Genomic DNA, 11,525 nt, shown 5'->3' with positions numbered 1-11,525 from the left:
AAAAGGGCACAGGCTGCCATTTACAAACTCATACAGACAAACTTACGGTAATCTCATGCAATCAATGTCCTGCATTTGAGGTCTCATTTGAAGCAGTTCATATTAGGAATAAGTAACCATACAATGTGATCTCACTTAAGAGATAGAAGTATGATAGAAGTAAGGGGCATTATCACAGGAAAGGCATTAAGGTAAGACACAGGCGATGAGTGGCAGATGTGTGAGAGGGTAAGCAAACTGTTTTTGACTGTGTCAGAGAGGCAGCGATGCAGGCAGCATTTGTACAAGATTAGGAACTGTCATTGATTAGGTATAACCATCAGACTGTGTTAACACACACTAACATTTTAGCCTGGGAGAGTATTTTTTAGGTTCATATGTTTATTTTTTGTTTTATTTATATATATTTTTTATATTTAATCTGAGCAATAGATCTAAAATACATTCTACACAAAATATAAAAACTCATCTCCCCATCTCATCACACTTTCACACTGACAACTTTCCCTAATTATTCAAGTCATTTGTTGTTCTTATCCCCATGTAACTTAGTATACTATGCAGCAACAGTTTCCATACCTTGTGGACCAGCTCGACTGGAGATGGTTGGTGATGGCCCAGGCACTCTGCTTTCCCTTTCACTGTCTGAGCCCTGCACGTTATCTTGTCTCTGGCTTTCTCCCTCCTCATCTTGGTGATGCTCTCCCTCCATATCTTCACCGCTGTCGTGTTCTCCCACCTCCTCCTGGCCCTGGTCGCCTTGGCTTTGTATCCTAGCTCTGTTACATTTCTGTGGCCCTTTTCTCTCCACCTCGTCTTCTCTCTCTCCTTCCACCTCTTTTCTCTCTCCTTCCACCTCATCTTCTCCTTGCTCACTTGTTCATTTTCTATTTCTGTCGCCTTTCTCTTTGGAGACAAAAACTGAATATACTACCTTTCCTCTTCATTTCTGTAAGATTTAAAGTAACAATGTTTTCTTTGACAGACGTTGAATCAATATTAGATTTTTTAGTCTACTTTACACAGAACAAACGTCAGACCTAACATTAACATTATATGTATAGTTGGCGAAATAACTGTGGTGTAATTGGTAGCGATGCTGCGTTGCTGTGTGGAAAGGAATCCGCCAACACTGTTTCTTGATTATAAAGATTAATTTACATCGAAGAAATCAGCATCATTTGACAAGCCCTGCAGAGCTCGGAGAGGACTTGTTTTCCCAATTCTCCAGTGGTCCTCTGACTTTCTTTGTTTTAACATGGTAATATTCTATAATGTGTGTAACATAGATGGGAGAGGAAACAATACTTTGACCAATGGCTATCATCCTTTTGGAACCAAGCCAACAAGGGAATCCCTAATTCTTTCCAGATGTTTCCAGAGAAGTGTCCAGCGAATGTAGGCTAAAGTTCATACGAGTTTCTTTGTTACCAAAAACTTAAGACAAAGTTTATAAAAGGTCCGTTAGAAGTCCAGATACTACATTTCCCCCCTTCGAGACTAATTAAGTCTCGAAACAAAAGAGTAAGATTATTACAAAATAACACAAGTTTTCATAGAGTGTGAACAATGTCAGGAAATGTAAACAAACATTTTATGGAGTGTAAGAGCAAAAAACCTGTCTGGCAGCTTCTTTCCAAATATCCATCAATCAATCTAGACAGGAAAATTCTCTCACGGCCCCCCTGCCCCAGGCGACCACATTCAGTACTCCAGATCAATTAGAAATCTTTTTATCAATTCATGTAATGTCTTGGTGTAATCGAATACATATGACAGCCTCTGAAATCAAAATAAAATCAAAACAATGTCCAAATTCAGACTGATCAAATCATCGGATCTGTAAAAGTACCTCGCCTTACCTAGACCGCGCTGTCCCTAGGCGTCAAGAAAAACATAAAAACATCTGAGGTCTCCATGTGATATCCCACAACAAAACATTCTTCTTCAAACAGTTTTAATACAAAACACATATGACACAAAGCATGTATCCACTGCAGTGCAGCTCCTTTGCAGTGTTGAACTTTCAGTGTGGTGTCGATGGAATCTGAACTTTCATCACTGTATCCTTGTTCAGAATCCTCCAGTCCATTTTTATTGTCCATATTCAAGTATTTGAATCTCCCTTTGCACATCCCCCCATATGTTCTGGAAGAAAAGAAAAGAAAACACCAACCAGTATCTTTGCAAAACAACACATAAAAGAAAACATCAAATAAAATTTCAAAATTACTATGAATGAATCAGAAATAATATGAATGAATCACATATGAATCACATGAATCACATTCCATTTCCCCCCTTTGATAAATAAAAAACACTAAACAATATTTCAAAGAAATGTAAAAATGACGGCAAAAGCAAATAAAAATGGATAACTTTCCATCAATACTGCTAGATTTATCCTCAAATGATAGAATTCAAGATTACAAAAGTGTGCATTGTCTCTCTTCACTCTACTTCCAGAACTAGAATCAGATTGAGCTGTAACAAGTGCTTCCCTCCTTTTGCAACACAAGCTAACTCATGTGCTTCCTAAATCCCTCTTTGCTGACTATTGATAGCCAGCAGCAAAAGTTATGTCACTTTAAAGATAACTCTTATCCTAATGTATCAATCACACCTTCAAAAAATTAAATCAAACAAATTGACCAAATCATAAACCTCCCCATTTGTATTTATTAACACATATGGATGTAGCCAATTGGATAGAGAAGACCAAATTTATTTTAAAAGCCAATCATTTTGTAGCATGTAATTACTCGCTTTCTACAATGTACCACACAAAAGTTACTCTTCCCTGTTTGTTTAACAAATAGTGGGTGTAATAAATATCCTTATGTTCAACACCCCCTCTTTCAACCTCATCTACTTGACATTCCTGTATAAACTGGACTGAGGCTGAAAAGTAACCTGACACACAGCAACATACTAGCATAAAGCAACGTAGCCACCTTGCCACATTATACAATTATAACCATGCATATATTAGTCAATACTCAATTTCCAATTTCTCAATGCAAGCCATCATTGAAATTTAGACTGATACTTAAACTAACATCTCAACACATCAGTGTAGCATGTTGAACTGTGAAAATTATCCTAAACTCTTTATACCAAGTCTACTCGCAAATGTAATGTGCAGAACAATCGTTCCTCTCCCTTAACATTGTTTCTGTAATTAATAAGCCAAAATTGTAATCTCTATCAAAATTCAATGAATTGCAGAGCTTCACTCTGGAGTCTCTGTAAGTTATTTTACTGTCTAACTCTACAGGTTAGAATCCTGCAGGCTTCAGTAATACCACTGCAACTTATGCAGAATAATGAAATTCAAATCAGATTTCTAAACCTCTATATAAATGACAAAAGATGCTGATCCATCATTGAGCTGTGATAACTGATTTCCGTTCGTGAATCTGTACTTAGAAAGAATGATATGAACAGATTACTGGTACACTGTAAACAACAAATTAACCAATGTAAAAACGTTTCATTTGACTAAGATATATCTGTGAGTGGAAGTTGTCTTATCTTTTCTCACATTATTACTGTCACTATCTTCATGCATTCCATATGGTCCTAATGACACTCGTGATACACCTTGCCCTTCTTTTTGTGTTAAAGATAAAAGGTGTATTTACAAACTACATCCAAGAATGGTTTACTGATGTTAATGTCAGGCTATTTTCACTAATAGTCACACAATTGTTCTAAGCTTATTTTTAACAACATTTTGAGAACAGCACTGTCAATCTGCTGTTTTTAACAACTTTACATTAATCCAATTCAAATTTGTACATGAGATCACTTCCCAATAAATTATCTGAGCAGCACTCAAATAATAAAAGCATATTCAAAAGTTGCCTATGTTGTTGGTGCATAAAATAAAACGATGAAATGTTCTTTTAACATTTCCTGACTCACCAACTGAAATAACATGTTTGTCACTAGTCTTGTTAGAAGCTGTCACAGGTCATTTCAAATTTAATAGAATGTATATAAGATTTCATACCAAGTTGCTTAATTCAGAGGCATATCTTAACCCTTCATATAAATGTGTTCACATAAGAGTAACTGTATTTTAAAAGTAGAACCAATTTCTTCTTTAGAGTATATGTATTTTCAAAATGTGTGTTGTCAGTGCATTACCTACTTTCTATTCGTCGTTATGCGTTGATGCGTCGATGCGTCAGAGCAAATCCAGTCCCTCTCCCCTCCTTCTCTGGTCAGTCAGCTGATGTCCACGCTCATCTGTGGGGATCTGTACCAACTTGTGACTGTCCTTGTCCTCAATTTTTTGGATTTCTTTCCGGCCCTGATGACACCTCCTTTCAGATCTTCTGGGCACCTCCTGGCTCCAGACTCCTATGAGGGTTCTCCAGTCCTCCAGTTGACGTTAACTGACACATGAATCCTCTTCTGTAATTTCCTCTAGGATTCCCTCCTGGTATATTGCAATCACGGGCAAAGTGGCCATCCTGTCCACAATTGAAACACGCTTGTGGAGATTGCATAAAATGCGGATTAAGTCTTCCAGCTCGTCCTCTTCCTCTTCCTCTCCAGTTCTGTATCTGTCCAGAAGCTGGCTGTGGGTATAAAACAACTGGAATCACTAATCGTGGCTGTTTATTTGGTGAACACTGATTTTGCATAACCAGTGCCTGCTTCTTGTCCTTCTTATCTCCCACCAGCTGCATTTGATTGAATTTTCTGGGAGTTTCTCGGTCTTGTTCTTTCTGCTCATGTTCCTTTTTCCTATATAGCTCCACTTGGTGAGCTACATGATCTGCATAGACATTTTTTGCCATGCTTCCAAGTCCAACCACCTCTTCCAGTTTGCTCTTCACTGGTGCAGGCAGCCCCTTCTGTATTTTGGCTCGCAAAATTGACTGCTCCATCTGACTCACATCTGGATCATTTCCGGTAATATTTCTCCACACCTGATAAGCTCTCGGCACATAAGCTCTTGGTTTTTCTTCTTGTTTCAGTGGCTCAATTGGAATATTGTCCGGATGCACATTTGTTGGAAAAATATCTTTCAGTGCTTTCCACAGTCGACCTCTATTTGCGGCCAACAACTCAGGATTATGTACAGTAGTTCCCACATATCGATTAAGTCTAGCTTTCTGTAGAATTTCTTCCATAACCGGAACCCCAATGAGATTAGCCAAAAGTCTCTTAATGTCTCCCATGGCATACTGTGTTCCCATCAACATTTCTTCCAACTTTAGGATCCAAAGATGTGCTCCATCTTGAAGAACAGGCAACTTATCAAGAATATCTGACATATTCTGTCCTTGAATTAGCACTGGAAGCCTCTTCTTACTTGTCTTCCCTTTTCTTGACTTTCTCTCCACTTTTTGGGATCCTTTTTTCAGCAATTTGTCTCTCTGTATCTTCAGCTTCTCATATTGCTCTTCCAATCGCTCCATGTCTCTTTCAATCTCTTCTATGCTAGATGCTGCAGGATGAAATCCCGTAGCTCCTTTACTCTCCAAATCTTAATCACTGTCTTCATCTTTACTTTTATCAGAGGTGTGATCTCTTGTATCTTTTCGTTTCCTCCATTTTTCATCACCTCTTTTCTCCGCTCTGGCCAGCCTCCTTCTAATCACAGGATCATATTCACCCATGATCTCTTCTGAATCACTCTGATCATCATCATCATCATCATCTTCAAATTCCATCCTTCTGAACCTCACTTTTCCCTTATTTTCCAGACGTGTCGTTTTCTTCTTACTTCTGGAGTTTGGATTCATCTTTATGGTTGTTTCTGCTTGTTTTCTCTCTATTATTCGTTCATCGTCATCTCTGATGCAATAATCACCCTCCTGAGTGATCACTGCCTCACTTTGTTCTATTGTCAGCACTGATCTGTAAAGGTCTTTATCAATTTCAGCATCATACATCTTCTGAGTCCAGGTGAAGTTGGGCTGAACTCCTCAAACTTCAGTTCATCTGTGAATGTTCAACAAAGTACTTTGTGGTCACGTGTAACGTTGCTTCTTTAATGTCAGTCTCTGATCATGCCCTGAAAACCATGTGGGTGTCCGCTTCAACCACTTAATCATGGGCAGTTGCAAATCTGTCACCCCTCCTTTTCTGCTGCTCCAACTCCAGATGTGTTTCTGGTGCAAGTATGTGGGGGATGGGGCCAAAGTTGAACGCTGAATACTGTGTCTGTTGGATTGGGGTCATGTAGTTCAGGGTCTGGTATTGTCTGTCACCGGTTCTGTAGCTTGTTGGGGGAGTGAGACAGGTCCACTCTGACATCCATCGAGGCACACTGAATAAACACAAAACACAACTCCTCCAAGAGGCATTACTTTTACTTAAATCATACTCATTTTAGTTTTCTTAATTATCTTTCTACATTCTAACCTATGACACCATTGATTCAAAATGTTGCTACAAAAATATTACCTAAGTAAGAAAAGTATCATAAAATATGTGCTTCAAGTACTAAAAGTAGCAACTCAGAAAAGTCCCCACAGTTCAAACTGGAAATGATCACAGTAGTTCTATCAATCAACTAAATATGTCAGCAGCTAATCATTTCAACTAAACTTGTAGGTCTATATCTTTGTTAGACAGTTTAACAACAATAAAACATCATATTTCGTAAACATATGTTTTATCTACACAAATCCTAAATCTTTTTTTTTTTAATTTGTGATATGTCAGATCACAATAATATCTAAAAGCAATTAGTTTTGGAAATTACCATTAGTCATTCCTAAAAATTACCTAATTTGTCTCTTTTTCCTAGATTTTGATACTTGTGGTATAGCAGTCTTTACTATTTTCATCTAAACGTTTACCCTCCTGTAGATTGTAGCCCAAATACTGCAGTTATCTCTGTACCCACAATATTAATATGAACCCCATTATCCTAATTCAAAAATACATTCATCTCTTTCTTTGTCTTTCTGTCACTTTCACAACACTCTCTTTCTGTCTTTAACCAACTTAGTACATTCTTGTACCCTTAACTTTCCCTTAAAGTCATGCCTTATTTTCTTCCCATTGTCTCATAAAACTTTCTTTTCCCTTTCTGCAACATACGCTTACCATTTTCTCTCAACTTTCCTAATTATCTTTTGTAACAATTGTTACCCCTTTAATATACAAAGTATATGAACCAGCTGAGTCTAATGTTTCATTAGGATTGAATTAATTTCACAGAAATCAGATTAATTTGCTCTGTTTCCCATCTTCACAAATGTCACTCATTTCCTTAGCACAATGATGTGACCACATGTGACAGAGGAGAACCTTAGCAAAATCAAAAACCTTATAAAATTATGAAATTTTGAATTATTTTATTCAAAGTAAAATCATTTTAGATGTCTCGCCACTCAAAACAAATGGTCCAACATTTTGGAATGGCAGAGGTGACAATCCTGGAGCCCAGCAATCAGTCCTCTCATCTCTTACTTCCAATAGAGGTATATAGGCTGGAATTTTCTTATTCCAGGATGATCAATCACTGGTCTGGGTTCCAGACGCAAATCACCTATGCCAGCTGTTAATCTCTTTCTTTCCTTCCCTTTTTTCTCTTCAGGCCTGAGCCTTGTTCATGCCTACTTTTATCCTCAAATCTTTCTCCCGATTTTTTCTTTTTTTTTCACCCCCAGTTCCTAGAACTGACCTGAAACTTCACCTAGTCATTTTCAGGTTTTGTGGCCTGAGCTAGTCTCGCCTTATCCAAGGTCTTTAACCAAATTAACGGCGTTATCATCCTTATTTCCTTATTCCCCTTATTTCCTCTATTTTCTCTTGTTTCCCTTTATCTTCTCCAAGACAAATGTCCCTAGCCAGGGTTATCAACTTTATTTTTTTTTTTTTCAATGTGATTCCTTAAAGCCTATTTTTGCGCTCTCGCATGGTTATTTTATTTTATTTTTGCGCTCTCGCATGGTTATTTTAGCTCATTTTTGCGCTTTCGCATGGCTATTTTAGCTCACCCGTTACCAATTAGGCTATTGTACACATTATCCTCTGTCCTTCACCCAACCTTACTTTTTCTCCATTTTCCCCTTTTTGCATTGCTACACAACGCAAACACAATTTAAGAACAGACCCTCAGCCACACAGCACCACAGCATGGAACACACATGGGTTCGAAACGGTGCAGCCCCTCCTCAACGCACACACACAGAGACACAGACGAGCTGACCAGCGCTCCAGAGTTGTGAGAAAAGCTCACCTTTATCAACCAATGGAGCGGAAATCAGGTCGACCGTGCCCGTGCTGGAACGTTGAGACCGGCCCGCATCACGTCCTGGAATCCTCGTCGCCAGATTTGTAGTTTATATAGTATCGATGGTGCGTTGCTGTGTAGAGAGGAATCTGCCGACACTGTTTCTTGATTATAAAGGTTTATTTACATCAAAGAAATCAGCATCTTGTACAAGCTCTGCAGAGCTCGGAGAGGACCGCTTCTCCCAATTCTCAAAAGTCACTCTAAAGTTCTTTGTGTGTGGACCACATATCTATATTCCATAGATTGGGGTGGGATCGATAACTGACCAATGGCTTCATGCCAACTGGCTCTGTCCTGGAGTGCCCCATTGATAACACTTTTCCAGATGTGTCTTCTGAAAGTAGGCTGAAGTTCATCACTTTTAGCTACAAATAGATAGTTCAGATATTGAAAAATGGCTTCTTGACCTTTGGGTCTTGTCATTTGGGACACTTGGGAACACTTCTTCCATTTGGGAAGAGGACATTTGGGAACACTTTTTCCATTTCAGAAGGACATTTGGGAAGAGCCAATGCCCCTATTAAAGACACGCCAAATGTCCCATTTTCAACTAAGGGAAGGACAGCGTTAGCATCATCAAATGTATAGTGAAATGGAAGAAATGTTCCCAAATGTCCAGACCCCTTCTGGAGGGGCCGGTAGGGACCCTTGCCGTGGGTCCAGGACCACCAAAATTTGGTCATTCATTCTCCAGAACACTGTAGTCAACATTGAACAGGTTTCATGTCAATATTCCACCGTTAAATGTGAAAAAAAAAATATTAGCATCGAAAAATGGCTTTTTGACCTTTGGGTCTTATAATTTGGGACACTTGGGAACACTTCTTCCATTTGGGAAGAGGATATTTGGGAAGAATTTTGCCATTTTGGAAGGACAGTTGGGAACACTGAACCACCCTATTAAAGACAGGCCAAATGTCCCATTTTAAGTAAGGGAAGAACAAAAAAAACTTTAACTTTATTTTTCAAATTGTCATGCCCCTGGTAGCCTATTTCTGGGAAATGACATTTGGGAGCACTTTTTCCATTTGGGAACACTTATGCTTCTATGGGTGGACGTTGACCTCCAGGCCCCTAAGTCTCACCTCACAGGCCCAGTAAGTGGCTCTAAGCCTGGGTTAACAGGCTCACGCAACTCGTAGCCTATTTCTGGGAAAGGACATTTGGGAACACTTTTTCCATTTGGGAACACTTATGCTTCTATGGGTGGACGTTGACCTCCAGGCCCCTAAGTCTCACCTCACAGGCCCAGTAAGTGGCTCTAAGCCTGGGTTAACAGGCTCACGCAACTCGTAGCCTATTTCTGGGAAAGGACATTTGGGAACACTTTTTCCATTTGGGAACACTTATGCTTCTATGGCTGGGCATTGACCTCCAGGGCCCTCAGTCTCACCTCCCAGGCCCAGTAAGTGGCTCTAAGCCTGGGTTAACAGGCTCACGCCCCTGGTAGCCTATTTCTGGGAAAGGACATTTGGGAACACTTTTTCCATTTGGGAACACTTATGCTTCTATGGGTGGACGTTGACCTCCAGGGCTATTTTCTAAGTTTTTTACCAGAGAAGGGGGAATGCAGAAGCAGTTGACCTCTAACTGCTGGCCTCCCCTTCCCTGGTCAAAAACTTAAACGTTTTGTTCTCAAATTTTAATGCCCCTGGTAACCTATTTATGGGAAAGGACATTTGGGAACACTTTTTCCATTTGGGAACACTTATGCTTCTATGGCTGGGCGTTGACCTCCAGGGCCCTCAGTCTCACCTCACAGGCCCAGTAAGTGGCTCTATGCCTGGGTTAACAAGCTCACGCCCCTCGTAGCCTATTTCTGGGAAAGGACATTTGGGAACACTTTCGCCATTTGGGAAGGACAATTGGGAACCCTATTAAAAACAGGACAAATGTCCTGGGTTGGGCTTCCCTTACAGTGCCCTTCCCTTACTTAAAATGGGACATTTGGCCTGTTTTTAATAGGGGCACTGGCTGTTCCCAAGTGTCCTTCCGAAATGGCAAAAGTTTTCCCAAATATCATTTTCCATCTGGAGGTCATGGTTTAGATGCATTTTTTGGTCTCAAACCTGACTTTCACCTAGAGGCCTGGTTTTGATGTATGTTGTTGCCAGCTCGCCATGGAGTAAAACTGTGTTAGTTTGGACATGCTAGCACTTAGCATGGCTGCACAGGAAGGTTGGCCATTTGGGAACAGTTTTGCCATTTGGGAAGGACAATTTGGAACACTCACCCACCCTATTAAAAACAGGCCAAATGTCCTGGGTTGGGCTTCCCTTACAGTGCTCTTCCCTTGATTAAAATTTTTTTAATAGGGGGACTGTCCTTCCCAAATGTCAAAAGTGTTCCCAATTGCCCTTCCGAAATGGCTAGTCTTCTCAATTGTCCTTCCCAAGTTGCAAAAGTCTACCCAATTGTCCTATATTCCTATCAGTTTCCCTAATTAATTAATCGATTCCCTTACTTTCTCTAATTAACGAAAGTTTGTCTAAATATTGACTTAGTATCTATAAATAATGACTTAGTTTCACTAAATAATGACTTAGCTTCTCTAAATCAAGTGTTGATAGACAAACCTAGGACATTTGGCCTGTTTTTAATGGGGTGGTGGAGTGGTCCCAATTGTCCTTCCCAAATGGCAAAAAGTATCCCAATTGTCCTTCTCAAATGGCAAAAAGTATCCCAATTGTCCTTCCCAAATGGCTAAAGTCTTCCCACATGTCCTACATTCCTATCAATTTCCCTAATTAATTAACGGCTAAATATTGACTTAGTATCTATAAAAAATGACTTAGTTTCACAAAATAATGACTTAGCTTCTCTAAATCAAGTGTTGTCAGCTTTCCTAGGACATTTGGCCTGTTTTTAATAGGGTGTTGGAGTGGTCCCAATTGCCCGACCGAAATGGCAAAAGTGTTCCCAATTGTCCTTCTGGAAAAAGTGTTCCCAATTGTCCTTCCCAAATGGCAAAAGTGTTCCCAATTGTCCTTCTGGAAAAAGTGTTCCCAAATGTCCTTTCCCATAAATAGGTTACCAGGGGCACTAAAATTTGAGAACAAAAAGTTTAAGTTTTTTGACCAGGGAAGGGGAGGCAAGCAGTTAGAGATCATCTGCTTCTGCATTCCCCCTTCTCTGGTAAAAAACTTAGAAAATAGCCTTGGAGGTCAACGACTAGCCACCGAAGCACTAAGTGTTCCCAAATGGAAAAAGTGTTCCCAAATGTCCTTTCCCATAAATAGGTTACATGGGGCACTAA

The sequence above is a fragment of the Perca flavescens genome, chromosome 1, assembly GCF_004354835.1.
Source record: "Perca flavescens isolate YP-PL-M2 chromosome 1, PFLA_1.0, whole genome shotgun sequence".
NCBI classification, from domain to species: domain Eukaryota; kingdom Metazoa; phylum Chordata; class Actinopteri; order Perciformes; family Percidae; genus Perca; species Perca flavescens.
The sequence above is the reverse complement of the archived record's forward strand: the minus strand, read 5'-3'. Positions refer to the sequence as shown.